We start from the raw sequence: 9,326 nt of genomic DNA, 5'->3' as shown, positions 1-9,326 counted from the left end.
ATTTAATCAACCCCCGGGCTAGTGCTCCTCATGAGTGTTGGTCCCACCCGAGCGATGTCCGGCGCCCCTCTGGTCACCCCGAGGTTTAGCGATCCCGACGTCTAGCTCATTCGTCCTGTCCTGAGAACGAGGTACGCGACTCCTATCGGGATCGTCGCCACGGCGGGCGGCCTTGCAGGATTAGTTTTACCTTTGACGACATATCTTGAGCATCGGGATTCCGGTGATGCTTTGGGTAATCTCAGAGTTGAGGTTTTCCACTAAGGAATCCGACGAGATTGCGAGCTTCATGATTGAGGATTTCTATGCGGCTTGTGGTAATTTGTGATGGACTAATTTGTCAGGCCCAGATGCGACCCTATCCTCAATTTGGCACGAGGGCCTCGTCAGGGATAGAAGCGCATCTCATCGTGTCGCAAGAATGGATATCGTTACAAGTACATGTACTGAAAAGAAGAGATACATAAAGAGTTGGCTTACACTCGCCACAAACTACAACAGAGTCACATCAGTACATACATAATCATCAAGAGTAAGAGCAGGGTCCGACTACGGACGAAAATAAACGACAAAAGAAGAACGACGTCCATCCTTGCTATCCCAGGCTACCGGCCTGGAACCCATCCTAGATCGATGAAGAAGAAGAAGAAGAAGAAGCAACTCTGAATGAACAATCAACGCGCTCGCGTCAAGTAATCTTAGCCTGTACCTGCAACTGGTGTTGTAGTAATCTGTGAGCCATAGGGGAATCAGCAATCTCATTTCCAAAGGTATCAAGACTAGCAAAGCTTAATGGGTGAGGCATGGTTAAATGGTGAGGTTGCAGCAGCGACTAAGCATATATTTGGTGGCTAACTTACGAGTACAAGAAATAAGAGGGCGGAGATCTACGCATAACGGACGTCACTACAGATGATCAAAAGAATGATCCTGGACACCTACCTACGTCAGACATAACCCCACCGTGTCCTCGATCGGAGAAGGACTCACGAAAGAGACAGTCACAGTTACGCACACAGTTGGCATGTTTTAATTACGTTAACTTCAAGTTATCTAGAACCAGTGTTAAACAAAGCTTCCACGTTGCCACATAACCGCGGGCACGGCTTTCCGAAAGATTTAACCCTGCAGGGGTGCTCCAACTAGTCCATCACAAATTACCACAAGCCGCATAGAAATCCTCAATCACGAAGCTCGCGATCTCGTCGGATTTCCTAGTGGAAAACCTCAACTCTGAGATTACCCAAAGCATCACCGGAATCCCGATGCACAAGATATCTCGTCAAAGGTAAAACTAATCCAGCAAGGCCGCCCGACGTGTCGACGATCCCGATAGGAGTCGCGTGCCTCGTTCTCAGGACACGGCGGATGAGCTAGACGTCGGGATCGCTAAACCTCGGGGTGACCAGAGGGGCGCCGGACATCGCTCAGGTGGGGCCGACACTCATGAGGAGCACTGGCCCGGGGGTTGATTAAATTATCCTCGGGGTCCGGAAAGTCCCTATGCAATTTTATTAGGTGTTTAGGCAAATGTAGTACCAAAGTAGAGCCTTGCCAGACCAGCTTTAATCTAAAACGAATTATCAAGGGGGTCCCCATAACAACCCCGATCGTGTTAGGAGCGCTCATTTATGGAACATAACACCGGTAGCCGGTAACTAAGGGGGCAAAGGTGGAACAAAACACCAGGCTAGAAAGGCCGAGCCTTCCACCTTTTACCAAGTATATAGGTGCATTAAATTAAACAGCATTTAAATATGGTGATATAACAAGGAACCCATGCTTTCACATGGAAGCAATGCACCTGCAACTAGCAACGCTATCAACAGGATTAAGCAAGCGGTAACATGGCCAATCAGTGGTTTGCTAGGTCGAACAGGTTGAAGGTAATCATGGCATTGTTGAGAGGCTGATATATAACAGGTGGTAGGCAACGAGACATAAACGATAGAAGCGATAAAACTAGCATGGCAATGATAGTAGTGGTATCTGGGGAAATGATCATCTTGCCTAAGATCCCGCTTGGAAGAAGAATGCCTCCGTGAAGCAGACGAACCGACGTAGTCGAACGGGTCCTCACAATCCGACACGCTTGAGGAACTCTATCGAGACGGGGAAACCGGAAACAAGCATCAACACACGATATTCACCACACGATGCACAACACATATGATGCATGAGCTACTGAATACATGCAAGTCACGGCATGACAAATCACACAATCAAACACTACACATTAAGTGAAGTTCAATATGCACGAGTTGCATATTGACGAAACTCCATGTTAATTATTTAGTTCAGTCCCGGTTATCTACACGGCAACATTAATGTTGTCAAACATGCAAGAGGTGAAGCGGAAGTAAAACTACCTATCTAGGCATTTTAAGTGAGGTCGGAAATGACATATAGCACCTCCGAAACGGCCTCACATGTTAATTTACAATTCTGTCCAGATCTGAATTAATACCTTTAATTGGTTGTTAAACAGCAAAAAAAGTAGGTTCGCGTGATTCTACGTGTCAAGGCAAGCACCCTACACGTAAAGAACATCTCCAACGGAGCTACGGAACAAAAGATACAAGCACCGCAAGATATGATGGCATGAATGCAAAATGTGTGCAACGGCGGCTACGAGCACTTCAAAACATACGAACAACAAGAGAAAATGAAACTACACGAGATTCTAAACAAGTTTCATGTAGGACACGATCAAATCGGAGCTACGGTTCGAAAACTACGAGCAAAACAAGAAAACACTACAATCTGCCAAAAACAGCCACCTAGCATATTCAACGCCTCACAACTTCGGCTACCCAACTCCGATAAGCTCAAGCAAGGCATGGCACGGAAGAGGGCAAGAAGCACTTCTACGAACAGCTAACATCAACTAGCATGGCATCACGGAGCACTAGGGAAAGAAGACACCAAATGGCATCTCACGCACCATTTCAGACTTAGTGAAAATAACACCTCGTCAAAGTGCAGGTTTCAGCCTGAAGCAATATTGACAGAAGCAAAACCTATAGCTACAGGACTCCAAAAGGCATGAAACTTAACAGCATGCTAGAGAAACATAAGGGGAACAACTAACTCCATTGGACCAACCTCAAAAGAGCTACAGATCTAAAGATGCAAGCAAGACAAGACAGCAACAAAATATAACAGATTCCAGACTTAGAAATATTTCAGCTCCTCTGAAACAGCACTATTCAAGCAACTTGAGGGCAGTCAAACAACACCTAAACATGCATTTCTATTGCAACTAAAAATACCAGGGCCTAAACAAAACACCCAAGATCAACTCTCTAGTTGACAACTAATTCAAACGAGGCACGGAATAAATCCTACGAATTAAACAAAAGGGCATCACGACAAAATATCTCGCGAACTAACTTCCTCAAAAGCTAAAACTAATTGCATACCCCGGAAACATATATAATATGTGGGGTTTGCAACACAAAATAATGCCACACAATAACGCGGGAGAAATAAACCTAGACACGAAAAATAATCTAACGGGCAATCCCTACACGCAAAAATACGCTTGACCGCTCTAAAATGCAAGTAAAAATAGCCCCTAAAACATGGACATTTATCCTACGTCATATGAACAACCCGGACATGCGCGAAAAATAACTACGGATCGGAACCTATTGTAACAGCACGCAAAACAAAGCATTAGGCACCCTAAACGGCGTTAAACAAATATGCATGTTGGATGAACGTGTTCTACTCGCGAAGCTACCCCAAAACGATATATAACACGTCCCGAACCGGCTTACGGTTTAAAAGATACGGGGGTTTAAATAAATAGCTAAATCCTGAAATTAACTAAACCGAAAAAGAAAAAGAAACACCTAAATCTCTAACGGGCCGAATCTGGTGGCGCAACATAACTATGCGGCGCTGGGGCGATGAAGTGGCTCGCTCACCTTGGGGAAAAAGGCCTCTTGGGCCGGCCTGGAGAGGCAGGCCGCTGGGGAGCTGGGCCAGCTCGGCCTGCTCGGGCACGAGGCCCACGCGGCCAGGCGAGCGGTCTAGCGGGGAGCTGCTGGCGCACGGCTTCGACCTCCCGTCGAGAGGCCATGGCGGCGCGGTCCAGCGGGCAGGCGAGGCAAGGGCCGGCGAGAGGGCGCGAGGCCGCGGCAGCTGGCGGCAGATCCGGCCTCGGGCTGCCCGGATCCAGCCGTGGGGCGCCGTTCCCGGCGACGAGGAGCTCGAACGGGGAGCTTCGGCGGCGGGGTATGGTGCGGGCGGCGGGGCAGGCCGGCGAGAGGTGCGAGGCGGCGGTCTGATGCGGGGCGGCGCGGCTGGTGGCGAGCGGAGGCGCACGCGGGCAGGTAGGGGCGACGAGGCCCCGGCAGCATGGGGCGATGCGGCGGCGCGCTAGGGCGCGGGGGCTGCTGCCTCGGGCAGGGAGAAGCGGCGGCGCAACCCGGGCCGAGGGCGGGCCTGCTGCGGGCTTGGGTGGGCCCGACGGCGCTGGCACGGGAGAGAGAGGTGGGGCGGCGCGGCTAGGGTTAGGGTTAGGGCGCGGATCCCGAGGAGGATTAGGGGGGCGCCCAAAATAGGCAGGGAGGGGTCCTTAAATAGGGAAAGGGGCTAGGGTGGAGGGTATCTAGGGGTTTTTCGACCCTCCGGTCGCGTTCGTGCGGTCCGATCGGAGAGGTGGGTTAGGGTTAGGTGTGTGGAGGTGTGTTGTCTAAGATGAGAGGGAAGTGGTGTGGCGCGGCATCGGCTTTTAAAACACCGACAGTCGTCCGACGAATAACCGAAGACGATGCCGCTACAGTCGACCGTTCGGGTACCACGCGGTCTCCGATCGCTACTAAATTCGACAGGCGGCCTAGCTACATCTAATCGCGACCGCGTGCCAAGTTTGACCTCGATCAGAGATAGTTTTAAACGCGCTTTAAAAACAGGGTTTCGACGGTGCCGCGGGCGCGTGCGTGTGCGGTCGGACTCAAAACGTACGACGATGAGAACCGGCAACTACTAACGAATGCAAGTTTTGGAAACGGGCGGCAACGGAGATGCCGATGCAATGCAGATGATGCGCATGATGCGATGATGATGCGACAAATAAAATAAATCACATGACGAAAATGGAAAGAGAAAGGGGAAGCTTCTGGAACGTCGGCATCGGGCTGTCACAACACTCCTACACTACAAGAGGATCTCGCCCCAAGATCCAAGAATGAAAGGGGGAGAGGAAGAGAAAGAACGAGAGGTAAAAACTTAGTCGCTTCTTCGACACACGAGTGAAACCAATGATCCTTGAAAGTTGCAAAGCGATGAGGAATGATATGAGAAGAAGCGCGAATTCACGGAAAATTTCGGCAGTACTTCGGTAGGAAAAAGGAACAAAAAAATTCGATAAGATGGTAGAATTAGACAATATTCACAACGAACAAGTAAATAGAACAAGGGAACACCATGAACTTGATAGAACAACATAATTGACCCAAAAGAGCAACATCACAATGCCTCCGGAACAAGAGAATATGAACTAGCTCAAGCGGAAGAAGAGAATGAAGAAAAGAATGACAACTACCATCACAATAGAATAGAAGAGCCTCCGGTCATAGAATTGACGTAGTGGTTAGAAAACCAACAACGAAAAGAACAATATAGTAGTTCGCTTATGAAAATCATCTCAACAAATATGATGTGACAAACAACCAATAAAAGAAACAAGGATAGATTGGGAGAAACAAGATATGAACAATCTTACACCGAGAGGGTGCATTGAGAACTGGGATGAATGACAAGCACCATGAAAGCAACAATCCATAGGAAAAGCTTTAGGTGAAATCCAAACCAAGATAGCTCAATGAAGAAATCATGGGTTGAAATATCTCATGATCATAGAATTGGTGGGTTTAATTATCCCATTCTTAAAAGGAAAACTCTTCGAGGCTCCTACACTAACAAGAAGGCTATAATACCACCTCAAAGGATAAAGGAAGAACAAAGCACTTAGAAACGCAAGAGAACGGATACTTGAGGTTCTGCAACAAAATCTTGAAGAACACTTTGAGAATGAATTGAAACCTTGATGAACCACCATGAAGGACCTCCGTATACAAAAGAATGATGCAACGATATCAAGGTAGAAATGAATAATATTATGGCCTTGCCAAGATTTAGATGAAGTCTCACAAAGATATACTTGAGAAAACTTGGAACTCCGGAAAAGAAAGATAAGAACACTAGAGAAAAGGAATTGATATCGTGAGCCACTCCGGAAGAAGAATTGAAACCACTATGGAGAAGAATAAGAACTATGTTATGCCTATCCTTCATCAAGTTTAATTGATGACAAGCGACGGATTTAGCAAACCACTTAATCTTCTGAAAAGGATCTTGAAGAGATAGAGAGATAAGCACCACTGAAGGCAAAATTGAAGGAAGCACAGGTAAGAATTCACAATTGAATGGGGATACCAAGAATTTAATGGAGATACATGAGAATGAAGAGATCAAGATCCACCTGAGAGAGAAATTTAAACAAGACACCAGAATAATTGAGAGACGAACGAAGAGACAACAATTGAGAAGATTTGAGGATGAAAGCTGAAAGCTGAGAACGAAGAATCTTCAGAAATGATGGCCTTCGGAGGATCGAGAAATAAAAACAACTCAGAAATGCACCGGATAGCACGAAAGGGATTACTCATGATAGAAACAATTGAGAGGAAAACACGAAGCTGAGATGATAATCTTCACACGAATGGAAAAAGACTGAGAGAAACACTCCTTCGAATTGCAAGCTGAGAATGATGACAGAACAACACCAAGAATTAGTGAGACACTCCAGAGTAGAGAAGAATGAAAGGTTGAGCCAAATAAGAGAATTAAATCAAATAGAACTTGAAGAAGGGATATGACTGACGAAATTCATACTTACGTCATAGTTGAAAAGAATAAAAGATCTCCGAAGATGATTAAAAAAATCAGGTAAGATCCTGGGAAAGAACATGTGGGTTATGGGCCCACTCAAAGGAAAACACCGTTGAAACAATAGCTAGAACGAGGGATATTGCACCGGAATAAGAAAAACTAGATGAGGTTGAGAACCTCGAAATAAAGAAAGAATTGAAAACAAGAAATCTGAGATAACTTCAACACTCCGGATGGAATAGCGATAACTGAATAAACAAGATAGGCTGAAACGAATCTCCAACATAGGAAGAATTACAAGGACGAAAAAGGATATGATGAGTACGGACAACTGAATTGAATTCACCGGAAAAGAACAAAATGAAGAAATGACGAACTCGACTCCTGAGAATCTTCACAATGAATCACCGGTTACGAAAGGAAGAAAAGATAGCGGAAGCACAATGAAAAGAAACTCCTGGATGAAAATTGAACCACTCAGAAAAAGGGCGGGAGAGTGGGAAAAACAAAGACAACATGGGACAGATGAGATGAACTCCGAAATAAAGAGAGAATGATCTTGCAAAATTGGAGAGGATTGAATCCCCTTGGAGAAAAAACACACCGGTTGAATGGAATTGATACGATGACTCCGGTTGACAAAAATTGATAAGACGATTGATTGAGCAAAAGGATTAGCATTCACATAAAAAAAATGAGAACACCACTTAGGAAAGATCTGAATTCACCACTTGACATCGAAGCAACACGAATTATCCTATTCAACAAAACCAAGTTTGAGGCTTACGAAACAAGCCAGAACAAACTCATGAGAAAGATTTCCGTTCGATATTTTCGTGGACAGGATCGCACGGGCACGATTTACAGAAGCCATCAAGTGCAAGGCAGTGCACCCGACATACGAAGCATCCCCGAGTCGTAGCAAGCTACAAGGACTCTTTAAGACACAACGTGTACCGCTGTAAGTCGACCGTGAACAAACGAATCCACTAGATGTCAAACCCCAACCTAACATCATTCATTTGTTGGAAAATTGTCCTATAAGCAACTACTTGAATTCCCACCTATGAATTCCCGAAATATCTGGTCATGCAATCTGGTACACGGATACAAGGAGTAATAACACACAACTCCTATACTAACCCGTCACCTGTATCACATCCTCAACACACAACCAGAATCTCGGACCTTCATCTACAACAGACCCTCGTGATCACAACGATACAAAGTATGGCAGTACTCCCGAACAATCTGCACCAGTACTGGGGACATCGGGGTTATCTCGCCACTACTAGTATTGAAGCAATTACGAACATCCTTCGTTCTGAGATACTAAGAAATCTGAATGATAACGATGTGCTCAAGAATACCCTGGAGCTCAACTCCCCGGAAGAAGATCAAGTCAGACAGGAGGCACCAAGACAGAACTCCGTCACATCGGCATCATATAGATCTCAAGAATATCCGCGTGATCCTAGAAAATTTTGACTGAGAAGAGGAGTAGAGTAAATTATTACGTCAAGATTCCTCACCAGAGCATAGAAGAGGAGAAAAAAGAATCCTACTCTCCGATATATAACTAGACTCAAATAGTTTTTCACTAGACTCGACTCGGCCAAGTTCGATCAATCAAGGGGGCTCCTAGGTCGGTCCTTGCTGTGATACCAACTTGTCACGCCCAGATGCGACCCTATCCTCAATTTGGCACGAGGGCCTCGTCAGGGATAGAAGCGCATCTCGTCGTGTCGCAAGAATGGATATCGTTACAAGTACATGTACTTAAAAGAAGTGATACATAAAGAGTTGGCTTACACTCGCCACAAACTACAACAGAGTCACATCAGTACATACATAATCATCAAGAGTAAGAGCAGAGTCCGACTAAGGACGAAAATAAACGACAAAAGAAGAACGACGTCCATCCTTGCTATCCCAGGCTGCCGGCCTGGAACCCATCCTAGATCGATGAAGAAGAAGAAGAAGAAGAAGAAGCAACTCCGAATGAACAATCAACACGCTCGCGTCAAGTAATCTTAGCCTGTACCTGCAACTGGTGTTGTAGTAATCTGTGAGCCACAGGGGACTCAGCAATCTCATTTCCAAAGGTATCAAGACTAGCAAAGCTTAATGGGTGAGGCATGGTTAAATGGTGAGGTTGCAGGAGCGACTAAGCATATATTTGGTGGCTAACTTACGAGTACAAGAAATAAGAGGGGGGAGATCTACGCATAACGGACGTCACTACAGATGATCAAAAGAATGATCCTGGACACCTACCTACGTCAGACATAACCCCACCGTGTCCTCGATCGGAGAAGGACTCACGAAAGAGACAGTCACGGTTACGCACACAGTTGGCATGTTTTAATTACGTTAACTTCAAGTTATCTAGAACCAGTGTTAAACAAAGCTTCCATGTTGCC

This window comes from Hordeum vulgare, chromosome 6H (genome assembly GCF_904849725.1).
Source record: "Hordeum vulgare subsp. vulgare chromosome 6H, MorexV3_pseudomolecules_assembly, whole genome shotgun sequence".
In the NCBI taxonomy this organism is placed as follows: Eukaryota; Viridiplantae; Streptophyta; class Magnoliopsida; order Poales; family Poaceae; genus Hordeum; species Hordeum vulgare.
The sequence above is the reverse complement of the archived record's forward strand: the minus strand, read 5'-3'. Positions refer to the sequence as shown.